At 37.0% G+C, this 14,061-nt stretch overlaps 1 protein-coding gene and 1 pseudogene across 6 annotated transcripts in view; one reads left to right on the forward strand and one right to left on the reverse strand.

Annotated features, from left to right (window-relative positions):
- KANSL1L (KAT8 regulatory NSL complex subunit 1 like) overlaps positions 1–14,061 on the reverse strand; it is a 150,508-nt gene that overhangs the window by 56,150 nt on the left and 80,297 nt on the right. The window lies entirely within an intron of this gene.
- LOC109025832 (large ribosomal subunit protein eL6-like) lies at positions 10,605–11,632 on the forward strand (annotated as a pseudogene).

Genomic DNA, 14,061 nt, shown 5'->3' on the forward strand with positions numbered 1-14,061 from the left:
TAAAAATCTTTCATCATGTTGATGGCTAGGAAAGATTTAGGGTATAATGCTTCTCTCAAATTAACAGGTCCAATCTCACAGCTAGATTTTATTTTCTGTCATATCAAGGGGGAGCAGAAGGCATACAGGAGAGCCAATATGAAGTTAGGCACTGAACAGGCTAAGTGGCTAGCATAGAAGTGAGTCGAGGTCAAGAAGAAGACAGGTTTCAGTAGGTAGCTGGCATTAGAGGCAGTTAAGTCAGGAGATGTAGGATCCAGGAAGTTAGGAGTTGATCCAGCACCAAAAGAGGTTCTTTGTCCAGCAAGTCAGAAGCACATTTAGGCAGAAGTTACACTGGCTCTTAAAAGACATTGCTCAAGGACGTGTCTAGGGAAAATTAAAAGCTTATTCCAGAGCCTGAGACCTACTTAACTAACTTTTACCACTATTTACAACTCCAGTTGTTAATGAGATGTTAGCTTTCCCCTCCCCATGGAAGGCTTAGCCCAAAGAAGATGAGCCCTCATCTTATGAAATGAAAGGACACAACTTCTGAACTGGCTAGAGGCTCATAGGCTGGCTTAAAGATAATTGGAAAGCTTATCTTTGTGTCACTAAATGTTATACAGTCATGTGTCACTTAACAATGGGGATACCTTCTGAGAAATGCATCGTTAGGTGATTTTTTATTTGTGTGAACACCATTGAGTGTACTTACACAAACCTAGATGGTAAAGCCTATTACACACCTAGGCTATATGGTATAGCCTCTTGCTCCTAGGCTACAAACCTGTAAAACATGTTACCATACTGAATGCTGTAGGCAACTTTAACATGATAGACATGGTAAGTATTAGTGTATCTAAACATAGAAAAAGTAATGCATTGCTCTACAACATTATCATAGTTACAATGTCACTAGATAATAGAAATTTTTCAGCTTCATTATAATCTTATGGGACCACTGTTGTATATGTGGTCCTTCGTTGACTAGAAACATCATTACATGGTGCATTACAGTATACAATTTTTAAATTTCTAAGGGGGCTAACATATTACCAGAGGAAAAAAAGTTCAGTTTTATTCCTTTTCTTACGTTCCCATCTGCAGGCAAATTATCCTTAGATTCTAACACTTTCTAATTAATAAGAATTCTTGCAAAGTATCATCAACATCTATCCTTAAATAAATGAATACATGGAAATTTAAAGATGTGAAATATGTTTATTTCACTACTAATCAATGTGCAAACTGCATATTCTCATCAAAGCTAATGTAGTACAAAATCATTTCCATAAATAATGGATGAAGGTTATTGTAAATGGTTATTGTAAACCACTGATAAATTCACTTATTTCACACATTAACAATAATGAGACTGCCCAATCAATTAACCTCATTGAAAGCAAAACATGAGGAAAATCCTGAGAAAATTTTGAGGAAGACAACACAAGCCTGATCCTGTGCTTCTGTAATCTAATGCTTTTTCCCCAGGAGATGATGATTCAGGTAATTAAGTATTGACTAAAATAGGAACCTAATGATACCTGTAAGACAAGGATATCATTAATAAATCAATATAAGAAACCATCATCACATGACAGTCTTTTAAAAAAAAATAAGGTTTATCTCTTTTTAAAAATCTTTCTTTCTTTCTTTCTTTTTTACAGACAGGGTTTCCTTCTGTTGCCCAGGCTGGAAGGCAGTAGTACAATTGTAGCTCACTGCAGCCTCAAACTCCTGGGCTCAAGGGATCCTCCTGCCTCAGCTTTCTGAGTAGCTAGGACTACAGGTGTGCACCACAACTCCTGCCTAGATGACAGTCCTTAAAAAATTTTTTTAAAGTCATAATAAGAAGAGGAGAAGGTCCAGAAGAAAAAGAATATTTCAATAAATGATAAAGCTTAGTGTTCCCACTGAGATTAAAGTGTATCTATGAAACCCTAGAAACTGAGGATGCAACAGGCCACCATCAAATATTGTTGTAGAATAATTATCAAAATATAATTATCGGCTGGGCGCAGTGGCTCACACCTGTAATTCCAGCACTTTGGGAGGCCAAGGCGGGCGGATCACTTGAGGTCAGGAGTTCGAGACCAGCCTGGCCAACATAATTAAACCCCGTCTCTACCAAAAATACAAAAATTAGCTGACCCTGGTGGCCCATACCCATAATCCTAGCTACTCTGGGGGCTGAGGCAGGAGAATCGCTTGACCCTGGGAGGCAGAGGTTGCAGTGAGCTGAGATTGAGCCCCTGTAGCCTGGGCAACAGAGTGAGACTCTGTCTCAAAAAAAAAATATGTATGTATATATATATATATGGTTATCATTGTACTTCTAAAAAAGCAAGCTTACAAGTGGGAGAGAACCAGCTGAAGCAATACATTCCTTTTTTTTTTTTTTTTTAGATTTCTAACTGGAAGCTGGAGAATAATAAAAATCTTCCAAATGATATAGTTTAGATCCTTCGGGTTGCAGGCATATAACATAACTTGTTCTGAAAAGGAATTAAATAATTGAGGATGGGGAAGTAGTGAGAGTGGGTTTCAGGCTTACACCTTTCTATATTTCCCTGGCCTCCTCCCTAATCCAAGCTATCTTGTACCAGGGTTACTCAATAGCCTTGAAACTGGTCTCCCTCATCCACATTTTCTCCTCTAGTCCCTTCTATACCAATTATTTGGAAAGAACAATCTGATCCTGTCATACCTGCCCTGCCACCCTACAACACACACACTCACACGCGTGCATGCACACACACACACATACACTGCTTAAAATCTTCCAACATCCTCCCATTGCTCTTGAAAGACTTAAATCCTTAATCTTTTAAAAGGCCCTGATAGGTCTGGCCTCTGCCATAGTTCTCTTGCCTCATCTTGCATGATGCTTTCCCTTGTCTCATCTTGCATGATGCTTTCCCTTGTTCTCTGTGTTCTGAGAAAGAAAACAAATTTTTAATCTGAGAAATTCAAGTCCCTTTAAATTACCAAGCCCAGAGAAGCATTAAAATGTGACATGGCATGCCTATAGTTCTGGCTACTCAGCGGGCTGAGGCAGGAGGATCTCTTGAGCCTAGGAGTCTGAATCCAGCCTGGGCAACAAAGCGAGACCGTTTCTACAAAAATAAAAAATAAACAAATAAAAATGTGACAGCAGTCATGTCTTGCTCCCCGTTTGAGCTAAATACCTAACTCTTGAAGCCACTTGCTATGTGGGCTGTAGACTAACTGACACCAAGTAGCCAAAACATACCATACACTAGACACCTTAACAAACTATAGTTCAACAACATATAGCCAATCAGTAATCAATGTTACTTTTGTAAACCAGTAAGAATTCATGTCAAACATAAATTTGTATCATCCCCTTTTGTGGGCTTAGACAAAGTCCCTTGTCCCTTTTTGCCTTTAAAAATCTGCTTGTGGCTGGGCATGGTGGCTCATGCCTGTAATCCCAGCACTTTGGGAGGCTGAAGCAGGTGGATCACTTGAGGCCAGGAGTTTGAGACCAGCCTGGCCAACATGGTGAAACCCTGTCTGTACCAAAAATACAAAAATCAGCCAGGCGTGGTGGTGCATGCCTGTAGTCCCAGCTACTTGGGAGCCTGAGGCATGAGAATCGCGTGAACCAGGGAGGTGAAGGTTGCAGTGAGCCAAGACTGTGCCACTGCACTCCAGCCTGGGCAACAGAGTAAGACTGTGTCTCAGAAAAACAAAACAAAACAAACAAAAAAACACCTGCTTGTAACAAAGGCCAAATGGAGCACTTCCCAATGTTTCCCAGGCTGCAGTCCTCAACCTTGACCCAAATAAAGTCTCTATATTAATTCTGCCTCATTTTCTTTCCTTAGGTTGACATTTCCAACCATACTGCTTCCTTTCTTTATAAATAATTCACACTTCATACTGTATAAGATCTACATGTTATTTTTGCTTCCTAGAATCTTCACACATCCTCTTCACTACATAATTTCCAATAATCATCTAACTCTCAGATCCAAAGTCAGTTCCTTGGGGAAGTTTTCTAGCTCCTGCATGATCTCCCTCCAAAGACTAGGTCAAATTCCCTGAGCTCTGAAAGGTGAGCACTCACTGTTCACCTCTCCTTCCTAGCATTTTCATAGTGATAATTTTATATTTATTTGCATGATTATCTGATTAATCTGTCTTCCTTTCTAGACTGTCAGTAGTGCAGAGACTGTGTCTATTTTGTTTATCCTTGCATCAGAAATTCCTGATATTATGCCTTACATATAGCAGATACACAATGATTATTTGTTGAGAGAATGGAGAAATACTGTACATACACATATGTTGTCAGGTTTATCATTCCAGCCCTGGGTTTAGTACAGCATATGCATAACACACACTACACCTAAATAATTAGTTTGGTGAATAAGTAAATGTTGAACATTTTAGTCTAAGAGCCAAAGAAGCTCTATTAAATAGAAGGCTACTAGACAACTTTAAAAAAAGATATATATTTTCACTGCCTTGAAGTTTCCTTCTAAATCTGACTCTTTGGTTTACAAAGTTAGGGTTTTTTGTTTTTCAGACAGAATCTCATTCTGTCTCCCAGGCTGGAGTGCATCTGGTATGAACACAGCTCACTGCAGTGTCAACCTTCTTGGCTCAAGTGATGCTCCTGCCTCAGGCCTCTGAGTAGCTGGGACTACAGGTGCATGCCACCATGCCTGGCTAATTTTTTATGTTCCATACAGACACAGTCTCGTCAAATTTCTTGGATGGTTTGGAACTCCTGGGCTCAAGCGATCCTTCCGTCTCGGCCTCCCAAAGTGCATATTCCATTTTGATGAAATACTGTAATGCTGATAATTTGTAAGGATGCATTTACCATCCAATCAGAAAGATTACAACATGATAGATGACTGCTTTGGAAAATGCTGCTACTTAATGATATGTGATAAAAATGCTTTTAGACATTTGGAATCTAAGACATGTACTAAACTACATTCAGCACTCGATGTCAAGCACAGGAAAAGAAAATTCAAAGATCTTCAGCATAGGAGTGTGAAAGATCCATATCCTTAAGATATCCTCAAAAGCCAGGAATTACTCATAGTAAGAAAGTCATAATTAAAAATTTCCCTTGTATACCAGGACAATGATTAACTGAAGAGCTATACTTTATGGAAAAATAGACCAATACCAGCACATGCTAAACTAATGGCCTCCATCTTTTCATATTACCACTTCATGGTGCATATGTCCTGCCCTTTGCTTCAAAATACACTATGGAGCCAAGGAAACTAAGTTCAAGGAATAGCAGCAAATAGGGACTTATTCAACATACAATTTAAAACTATTGTTTTAAGTCAGTGGTTTCTAACATTTCCCCCACATTCACACCATTCTCAAATTAAACTACTTAAGTAAAAGTAGAAATAAACTCTGAAGAAAATTCGAATGTGCATTCTCACAGAGATTATGATAGTTTCCTAGGTGTCCCCCTCCACCCATAAAACTATACACAAATGCCCACACCCACTAAACTGGGTTGAATAGTGTCTCCTCAAAGCTCATGTCTACCCAGAACCTCAGAATGTAACATTATTTGGAAATACTTGGCAAATGTGATTAGTTAAGATGAGGACACACTGGATGAGGATGAGCCCTAAATCAAATCAGTAATTTCCTTACAAGAAGAGACACACAAAGAAAGAATGCCATGTAAAGATAGAGGCAGAGTTTGGAGTGATGTGTGTATGTCTTACAAGGAAAGTCAAGGAACTGCAGGCAACCACCAGAAGCTAGGAAGAGGCAAAGAAGGATTCCCTAGAACCTTCACAGGAAGTATGATCTTGACACCTTAATTTTGAACTTCTAGCCTCCAGAACTGTGTAATAAGAAACACCTGTTATTTTAAGCCACACAATTAGTGGCTTAAAATACAGCGGCCCTAGGAAACTAATATATCCATAAACATATGCACCTAAGAATCATAGTTACTGCATGACTTGTAATCTCTATTTCAAGTTTCTCCTTTTCCAGTTGGAAGTCCTTTGACGAATTCAACCTATTGTAACTAAGGTAGGCAGCAACCTTTTCCATACTTTCCCTGCTACATAAAGTCCTGCCAATATCTGAATTTATTACCTCCTTTATCCTTGATAGTACTGGGAGATACGAATGCATCACATATTCAGATAACCCAATGGCATTTAGGATGGCAGTAATCAAATTTGGGCGGATCACGAGGTTAGGAGATTGAGACCATCCTGGCTAACACGGTGAAACCCCGTCTCTACTAAACATACAAAAAAATTAGCCGGGCGAGGTGGTGGGCATCTGTAGTCCCAGCTACTTGGGAGGCTGAGGCAGGAGAATGGCATGAACCCGGGAGGCAGAGCTTGCAGTGAGCCGAGATCATGCCACTGCACTCCAGCCCTGGGCGACAGAGCGAGACCCCATCTCAAAAAAAAAAAAAAAATGTAAGAAACTAATAAAAAATAAGACTTAAACTTACTTTTGCCTCCAATTGGCAAAAGTAAATACCTCTCTCAAATGATCAAATAGATCAAGATCTGGCATTGCCTGGTATAGAGAAAACAGTTCCTAGACCATTTCCCTTACTCTGGGTAATAAGTAGAGAAACTACACCTCTTACTCAAAAATGGAAGTCTCTTCAACTCTAACAATAAGAAAATGTGTTGTAGTACACTGTAAAATGACATTCTTTAAAAATAAGATGTAGTATCTAAAAAAATTAAGGCTGGGCGCAGTGGCTCATGCCTGTAATCCCAGCACTTTGGGAGGCCGACACAAGCAGATTGCCTGAGGTCAGGAGTTCGAGACCAGCCTGGCCAGCATGGTGAAACCCTGTCTCTACTAAAAATACAAAAATTTGCCAGGTGTGATGGCGGGCACCTGTAATCCTAGCTGTTCAGGAGGCTGAAGCAGGAAAATCGCTTGAACCCAGGAAATGGAGGTTGCAGTGAGCCGAGATCGCACCACTGCACTCCAGTCTGGGCAACAAGAGTGAGACTCCGTCTTAGAAAGAAAAATTAAGATCCATCTTACTGTAGGTACTGAAGTGGGAAAAAACTATTTTAAGTATAAAAAGCTTCAGATACAATATTAACTGAAAAAGATATAAAATTACTTCTAATAGATCTAAACTATGAAAAGACTATATTAAAAAGATGGCAAGAAAATATACTCTGAGCAATATAGTGATTTCTTTTTTTTTTTTCTCTCTCTTTTTTGAGACACAGTCTCACTTTGTCGCCAGGCTGGAGTGCATTGGCACGATCTCGGCTCACTGCAACCTCCGGCTCCCAGGATCAAGCAATTCTCCTGCCTCAGCCTCCCAAGTAGCTGGGACTACAGGTACGTGCCACCACGCTGAGGTAATTTTTGTATTTTTTAGTAGAGATGGGGTTTCACCATGTTGGCCAGGATGGTCTCGATCTCTTGACCTCATGATCCACCCGCCTTGGCCTCCCAAAGTGCTGGGATTACAGGCGTAAGCCACCACGCCCGGCCTTTTTTTTCTCTTTTATTAGGATGTCTAATACATTTTGAAATGGCTATTGAAAATAAGAGACTTAAGAGACATAATAACCAAATGTAATTTATGGACTTCGGATACAGGTTTTAACAAATTAATCATAAAAAGATAATTTTGAGACAAGCAGAAATTTGAATATGGATAGAGAATTTCAAGACTAACAAATTACGGTTAACAGTATTAAATGTGATAATAAAGTGGTAGGTATGTTAAAAGGCTTATCAATGAAATATAAAGAACTATTTATAGTTAAAATAACAATCACTAGAAACTGCTTTACAAATGCCTAGAAAAAGAAAGTGTGTCAGGAAAAGGAATAACAAAAGAATTAGCAAAATTTTGAAAACTGTTAAAGCTGAGAATATGTGGGTTCACTTTACTATGCTTTCTATATGTCTGAAGTTTTCCACAATAAAAGTAGATGGGGGAAAAGACCAATTATTACAGAACTATCTGTCATTCTTATCTCTGGCTCTTAACTTAAAGTGGGACTTTTTAACACATAAAGGCAAAGAGACGAGGAAACCAATATGATAGCCATACTTTTCTACCTGATAATTGAGACATAAAGTTTGTCAAATATTTGTCTGATCTGAGACACTTACAGATAATTTCTATTTTATATTTTAAAGAAAACAAAAATACAAAAAAACTTGAATAAATGCTGAAATATTTTTCAAAATCCCATCTTCTCAACAGAAATATAGTTTTCATTTATACCCTTCACATCTTTTTTCTATAAAATCATACTGTGCTATAATTTTAATGTCCTCATTTTTCCACTTAATATTTCAATATAAGCATGTTTCCATATGATTATATATTTTCTACATACATAATTTTGTATAGTTACATGATATTAGATCTAGTGGTTGTACCACAATTTATTAATATATTCACTTATATAATATTAGGTTTTAGGCTTATATTAGAGTTATAAAGGAAAAAGTAAACTATGTATATATTTATCATAATTATTTATTAATAATTATTATATATAATATTGCCATTCACAGGAATCCAAAATTATACTGAAAACATCAACTTAGAATATGCTTCTAACAAACAATGTTTTCTCATAATTGAGAAGTGACTATTGAAAATATTGAGGGTAAAAAATTTACTTTTTATGTGATTAGTTTGCCAGCCTAACTGCAGTTTTTCAATTATGATATCCAATTAAGAAAGGATAGTTGCATGTCACATGAGATAATTATCATTAGTAGAAATAAATAGCATGGCAATAATTCATCGGAATTTAATTTCATGTCATATTCTGGGACTCATTAAAGCAAAAACAAAACAAACAATGACAAAAATCTAGACACTATTTCAAGTAGGAATTCACTTTCTCAAAGATAATACCCCATGGGATAAACAAGGATTAATTTATAACATTTTATCTTCATTTTAGAGCATGAGATCTGAAAACCAAAAACTATCCCTATGATAATAAAATGTAATGCTTCATTTGTTTGAAGACTCAATCTTCTTAGTTGCACAGTTCCTGGTGAGTCATCTGAGACCATACTGCCAAGATTAATAAAGCTAAAAAAAAAACTCTTGACACTTTTCTAGGAGATATTGTTATTAAATAAAACATAGGAGTTAGTAATCAATAAATAGCAAGTGTGCAAACATGCCCTGGGAAATAATTAACCAGGTAAGTTTACTTTAAATGCACTGTGAGGACAGATCATTACCATTAATACTTAAAATTATGAAGAATTCATATTTAAGTATGAGTTAATACTTAAATACTTAAGAGAATTATATCAAACAAAAGTTCTATATGATCCACAAAAATTAGTATACAAACAGAATGAGGCTAACCTTTAAAAATTAAAAATTTAAATTTCTTCTAACCTAATTATATACAAAAATTATGATATAATGTGATATAAAGCTATAATAAGCATGCTTTATTAGAAGAACTGTAACATTTCATTTATGAGGTTCCTTATGTGGCAACATCAACTATATATATAGAATGTAGCTGAAATGTTTAAAAGGCCTTTAAATAACAAAAAGAGATCTCAGTAAGTTTATGCATGAAAGTTCACTCCTGTTCCTTTTTTTTTTTTTTTTTTTTTTTTGAGACAGGATCTTGCTCTGTCACCTCGGCTGGAGTGCAGTGGCATGGTCATGGCTCACTGCAGCCCTGACCTCCTGGGACCAAGCAATCCTCCCACCTCAGCGTCCCAAGCAGCTGAGACCACATGCATCAACACATCTGGCTCACTTTTCTTATTTTTGTAGACATGGAGTCTTCCTATGTTGCCCAAGCTGGATTTGAACTGCTGGTGATCCTCCTGCATCAGCCTCTCAAATTATTGGAATTAACAGGCATGAGCCACCACGCCTGGCCATCCTCTTGTTGCTTTTAAGAGAGGCCTTCTCTCTTACAGATTTTTTTAAATATCTCTTATTACAGAGACATCTATGTCATCTATCACATTGGTTATCTGATTTTCTAGTCCAGAGTCAAATTAGGAAGAGAAGCAGAACTGCAGGAGACAGCCACGAAAGCAACAAATAGAATATCAATCTGACTATAGGGAAGAAAAAATATGTTAAGTACAAAATATTCCTTATGAATGCTGAGTATGGGCAAGAAATCATGAACAACATTTCATTCATTCAACAAATATTAATTCATGCCCATGATGTGACTCTCTGATCCAAGTACTAAGGAAAACAACAGTTCAGTAAGATAGACCAAAAAATTCTTACTCTCCTGAAGCTTATGTTCAAGTCCAGGAAGACAGATAATAAGCACGTAAAAAATTAACAAAATAACATCACATTTGTTACCTCATTTGATCTTCACAACACAACCCAGAAAACAGGCTGTTCTCATTCTATCTAATTCAGATTGCTGTGCAGGATCACAATACTACCAATTGGTCAGTTTGGGATTGAACGGTGATCTAATTCCAAAGTAATATTCTTAACAATAAAAATTTTCTTCATAGCACTTGATCAAGGTTTAAAATTATACATTTGTGTGATCATTTAGGTGGTGTCATTTTTTTTCACAACTAGACTTTATGTCACAAAGATAGAAATTCCATCTGGTTTTGTTCATTATCATATACCTGGTATCCAATCCAAATGCCTGGCACACAGAAGTCACTCAGTAGGTACTAGTTAATTATTCAGTGAATTGTTTTATAGATATACAGCTATTTATCTCTGTAACCCCTGAGAATGTGATCATGGTGGTGAACCTGAGTTATCAAAAAAATTAAGTTCAGCTCTTTCCCATCTTACAAGATGGCAGATGGAAAAAGTTGAGAAGCCGGATACTAAGGAGAAGAAGCCTGAAGGCAAGAAGGCTGACACTAGTGGCAAGGTGAAAAGGGGTAACTTCAAGGCTAAAAATCCAAAGGCCGAATTCCTGTCAATTGTCAGAAGAATTGGCAGATATGCCCGATCTGCTATGTATTCTAGGAAAGACATGCATAAAAGGAAATACTCACCCAATGAATCCAAGATTGAAAACAGAAAGAGGTTCTTGCAGCCATTAGAAAATCAGTTGGCGGTGACAAGAACAGTGGTACCCAGGTGGTTAAACTTCACAAATTGCCTTGATATTATCTTAGGGAAGACGTGCCTTGAAAGCTGTTGAGCCACAGCAAATAACTGCAAGCCAGTTAGCATGTGAGAAAACTGCAAGCCAGCTCCCAGGAGCATTCTGATCATCCTCACTGGCCGCCACAGAGGCAAGAAGGTGATTTTCCTGAAGCAGATGGGCATTGGCTTGTTACCTGTAACTGGATCTCTGGTCCTCAGTCGAGTTCCTCTACGAGGAACACACCAGAAATTTGCCATCGCGACCTCCACAAAAATTGCTCTCAGCAATATGAAATCCTCAAACATCATACTGATGCTTACTTTAAGAAGCAGCAGCTGTGGAAGCCCAGACATCAGGAAGGTGGGGTTTTCAACACCAAAAAAGAGACACATGAAATTACAGAGTAGTGTAAGGTTGATCAGGAAGCTGTGGACCTGCAAATGTTACCAACAATCAAAGCTATTCCTCAGTTCCAGGGCTACCTGTAATCTGTGTTTGCCCTGATGAATGGAATTTACCCTCACAAATGGGTGTCCTAAATTTCTTAAGCAGAATCTCATTAAATGACTGATACATTTTGGGGAGAAAATTAAGTTCAGTACCACCCAAAAAAGGCAATGTGTAATACATTTTATTTAAACAATTCTTCCCAAACAGTTTAATTGAAAAAGTTTTTGGAACTTAAGTGGAATCCACAATCCTCTTACTGTCACGGATACCTCTTTCCATATAGTTTCTAGGGTAGGGTTTAAAGTCACTAAGACACATTGAGTACAGTAATTTCTCTCTATTTACCAATTCTCTTGATTTAGGCTAACATAAAATTATTACATCCAAAAGAGCAAAACAGTGATGTTATAAAGATATACATATTAGGTTGGATTGGAACCCTTATGTTTTTACTGTGTATTTGTTTGAAAAAATAGAATTCCTTAAAATAAATATTTAAAATGGAAGAATATTAACACTAGTAACTACTTTAGAAAATATGTTCCATTAAATTTAAAATAAAGAAGTGAGGTGTAAAGAGATTAACACACCTGCCCAAGTCACAAAATGTCTAAGTAAACAAAATATATAAAAGTTGTGTATTCTCATAACTACTTTGCCCTGAAGCCACTAAATTATAAAAACACTACAATTGATTAAAAAGTTAAAATCTTTCTGGGGGGAGGGGCGTGGGGGGATGGTCTTTTGAGGAGATAGATTTTTGTATGAGAATAAAACCCAAAGGTGTGTTTATGCTAATTTTTAGAGTGCTTGATTTAGTTACGGAGTCCCAAAGGCAAGTAGACCAAAGGCAAGAAAGAAAACAACTTCCCAAGAGATGACGGAAAAATAGTGCCTCATTGACTTCTAGTAACTGTATAATGAATGTCTTTAGTAACAGCTGGCCTACTGTGCCATCTACACAGTTGTGTGCAAAGGGATACCTACAAATGCCCTCAAATCCTTATCCTAATTCAGGCCACATTGAAGCACTTTTTTTAAAGAGTAAGAATAGCTGAATCAACGACTAGTATACTATCTAAGATAAGAAATAAATAAGACTATATCTAAAAGTTTAATATACTTTATGTCCTCACATTACAATATCAATGGCTAACATTATTAGGCTGTTTCTTATGTGCCGGGTTTTGTTCTGAGTTTTTATAAATGTTTTATAAAAGTTCTGAGTTTCATTTACTTCTCACACAACCATATACTGTCTCCCAATATCTGGTATGCTTACTGTAAGACATACATTTGAACTCTTGGTCAGTGATCTGTTGAGTAGCATACTACATTTTAACAGGCCCAACATTTACCCTTTAAGATAATATTATTGTAGAACTTGGATTAGAGGGGACACTGAGTGATTGTCAAATGTGGGTTAAGACTATAAATTTTTTGGAACAGAGAATATAAATATTTAGGCACCACAATAATTTTTAAAATCATGTAAAACAAAGTATATATTATCACAGTAAATTACCAAATGTCCTGCTTTGTTGTTTTTGGGGGGTTTTTGAGACAGGGTCTCACTCTGTCACCAAGGCTGGAGTGCAAGTGGCATGATCATGGCTCACTGCAGCCTCAACTGCCCTGGCTCAAGAGATCCTCCCACCTCAGCTTCCTGAATAGCTGGGACTACAGGTGTGTACCACCATGCCCAGCTAATTTTAAAAAAATTTTGTAGAGATGGGGTCTCACTATATTGTCCAGGCTGGTCTCAAACTCCCGGGATCAAGCCATTCTCCTGCCTTAGCCTCCCAAAGTCTTGGGATTACAGGCATGAGCCACCATGCCCAGCCATGTTATTTTTAAATATATCTTTTTACCTATATCTATAAACATTCTGCAACTTCCTATTATTATATTGCTACTATAATATCTAATGTTTGTATTAATTTACACGTTTCAGCTCAGTGTGTACCTCAAAATTCACAACTAATTTTCAGGTCACAGAGGACAATTAACTGTAGCTATTGGTCCTTTCCTTTAGACATTTTTCATTGCCTTCTAAAAGTATGTAAGATGACTTTTATCAGGAAAGACAGAACAGACATCTGAGATTAAGACAGATTTGACAGATAAAGGGTAAGGATTATAAACTCAACAACTAGATCAGTCCCCATCACCAAATTTTAAGGTAACATGAAATAAGATTTAATTCTTTTTGTTTCCATACCAACAAACTAAATATCACATTCCTGTGGGACTAGTCAAATTTTGTTCATAGGTTTAGGATGAATAATGTCATTTAAGTATTTTTTCAGAACTATGAAGGCAAATGTGACCTCCTATGTGACTATTTTCTATTTATCCTTTTTGAAGTATATAGTTTATATCCTATTTTTCTTAACCTTTTAAAAAAATGAAATATAAGATACATATGCATAAGTACTTAAAGCATTTATCTCACGTTTAGCTTGTAAATATGAAGCAATAACTCCCCTTACTCTTCCACTTTTCCATAACCACCACT

Source organism: Gorilla gorilla, chromosome 11, assembly GCF_029281585.2.
Source record: "Gorilla gorilla gorilla isolate KB3781 chromosome 11, NHGRI_mGorGor1-v2.1_pri, whole genome shotgun sequence".
Taxonomy (NCBI): domain Eukaryota; kingdom Metazoa; phylum Chordata; class Mammalia; order Primates; family Hominidae; genus Gorilla; species Gorilla gorilla.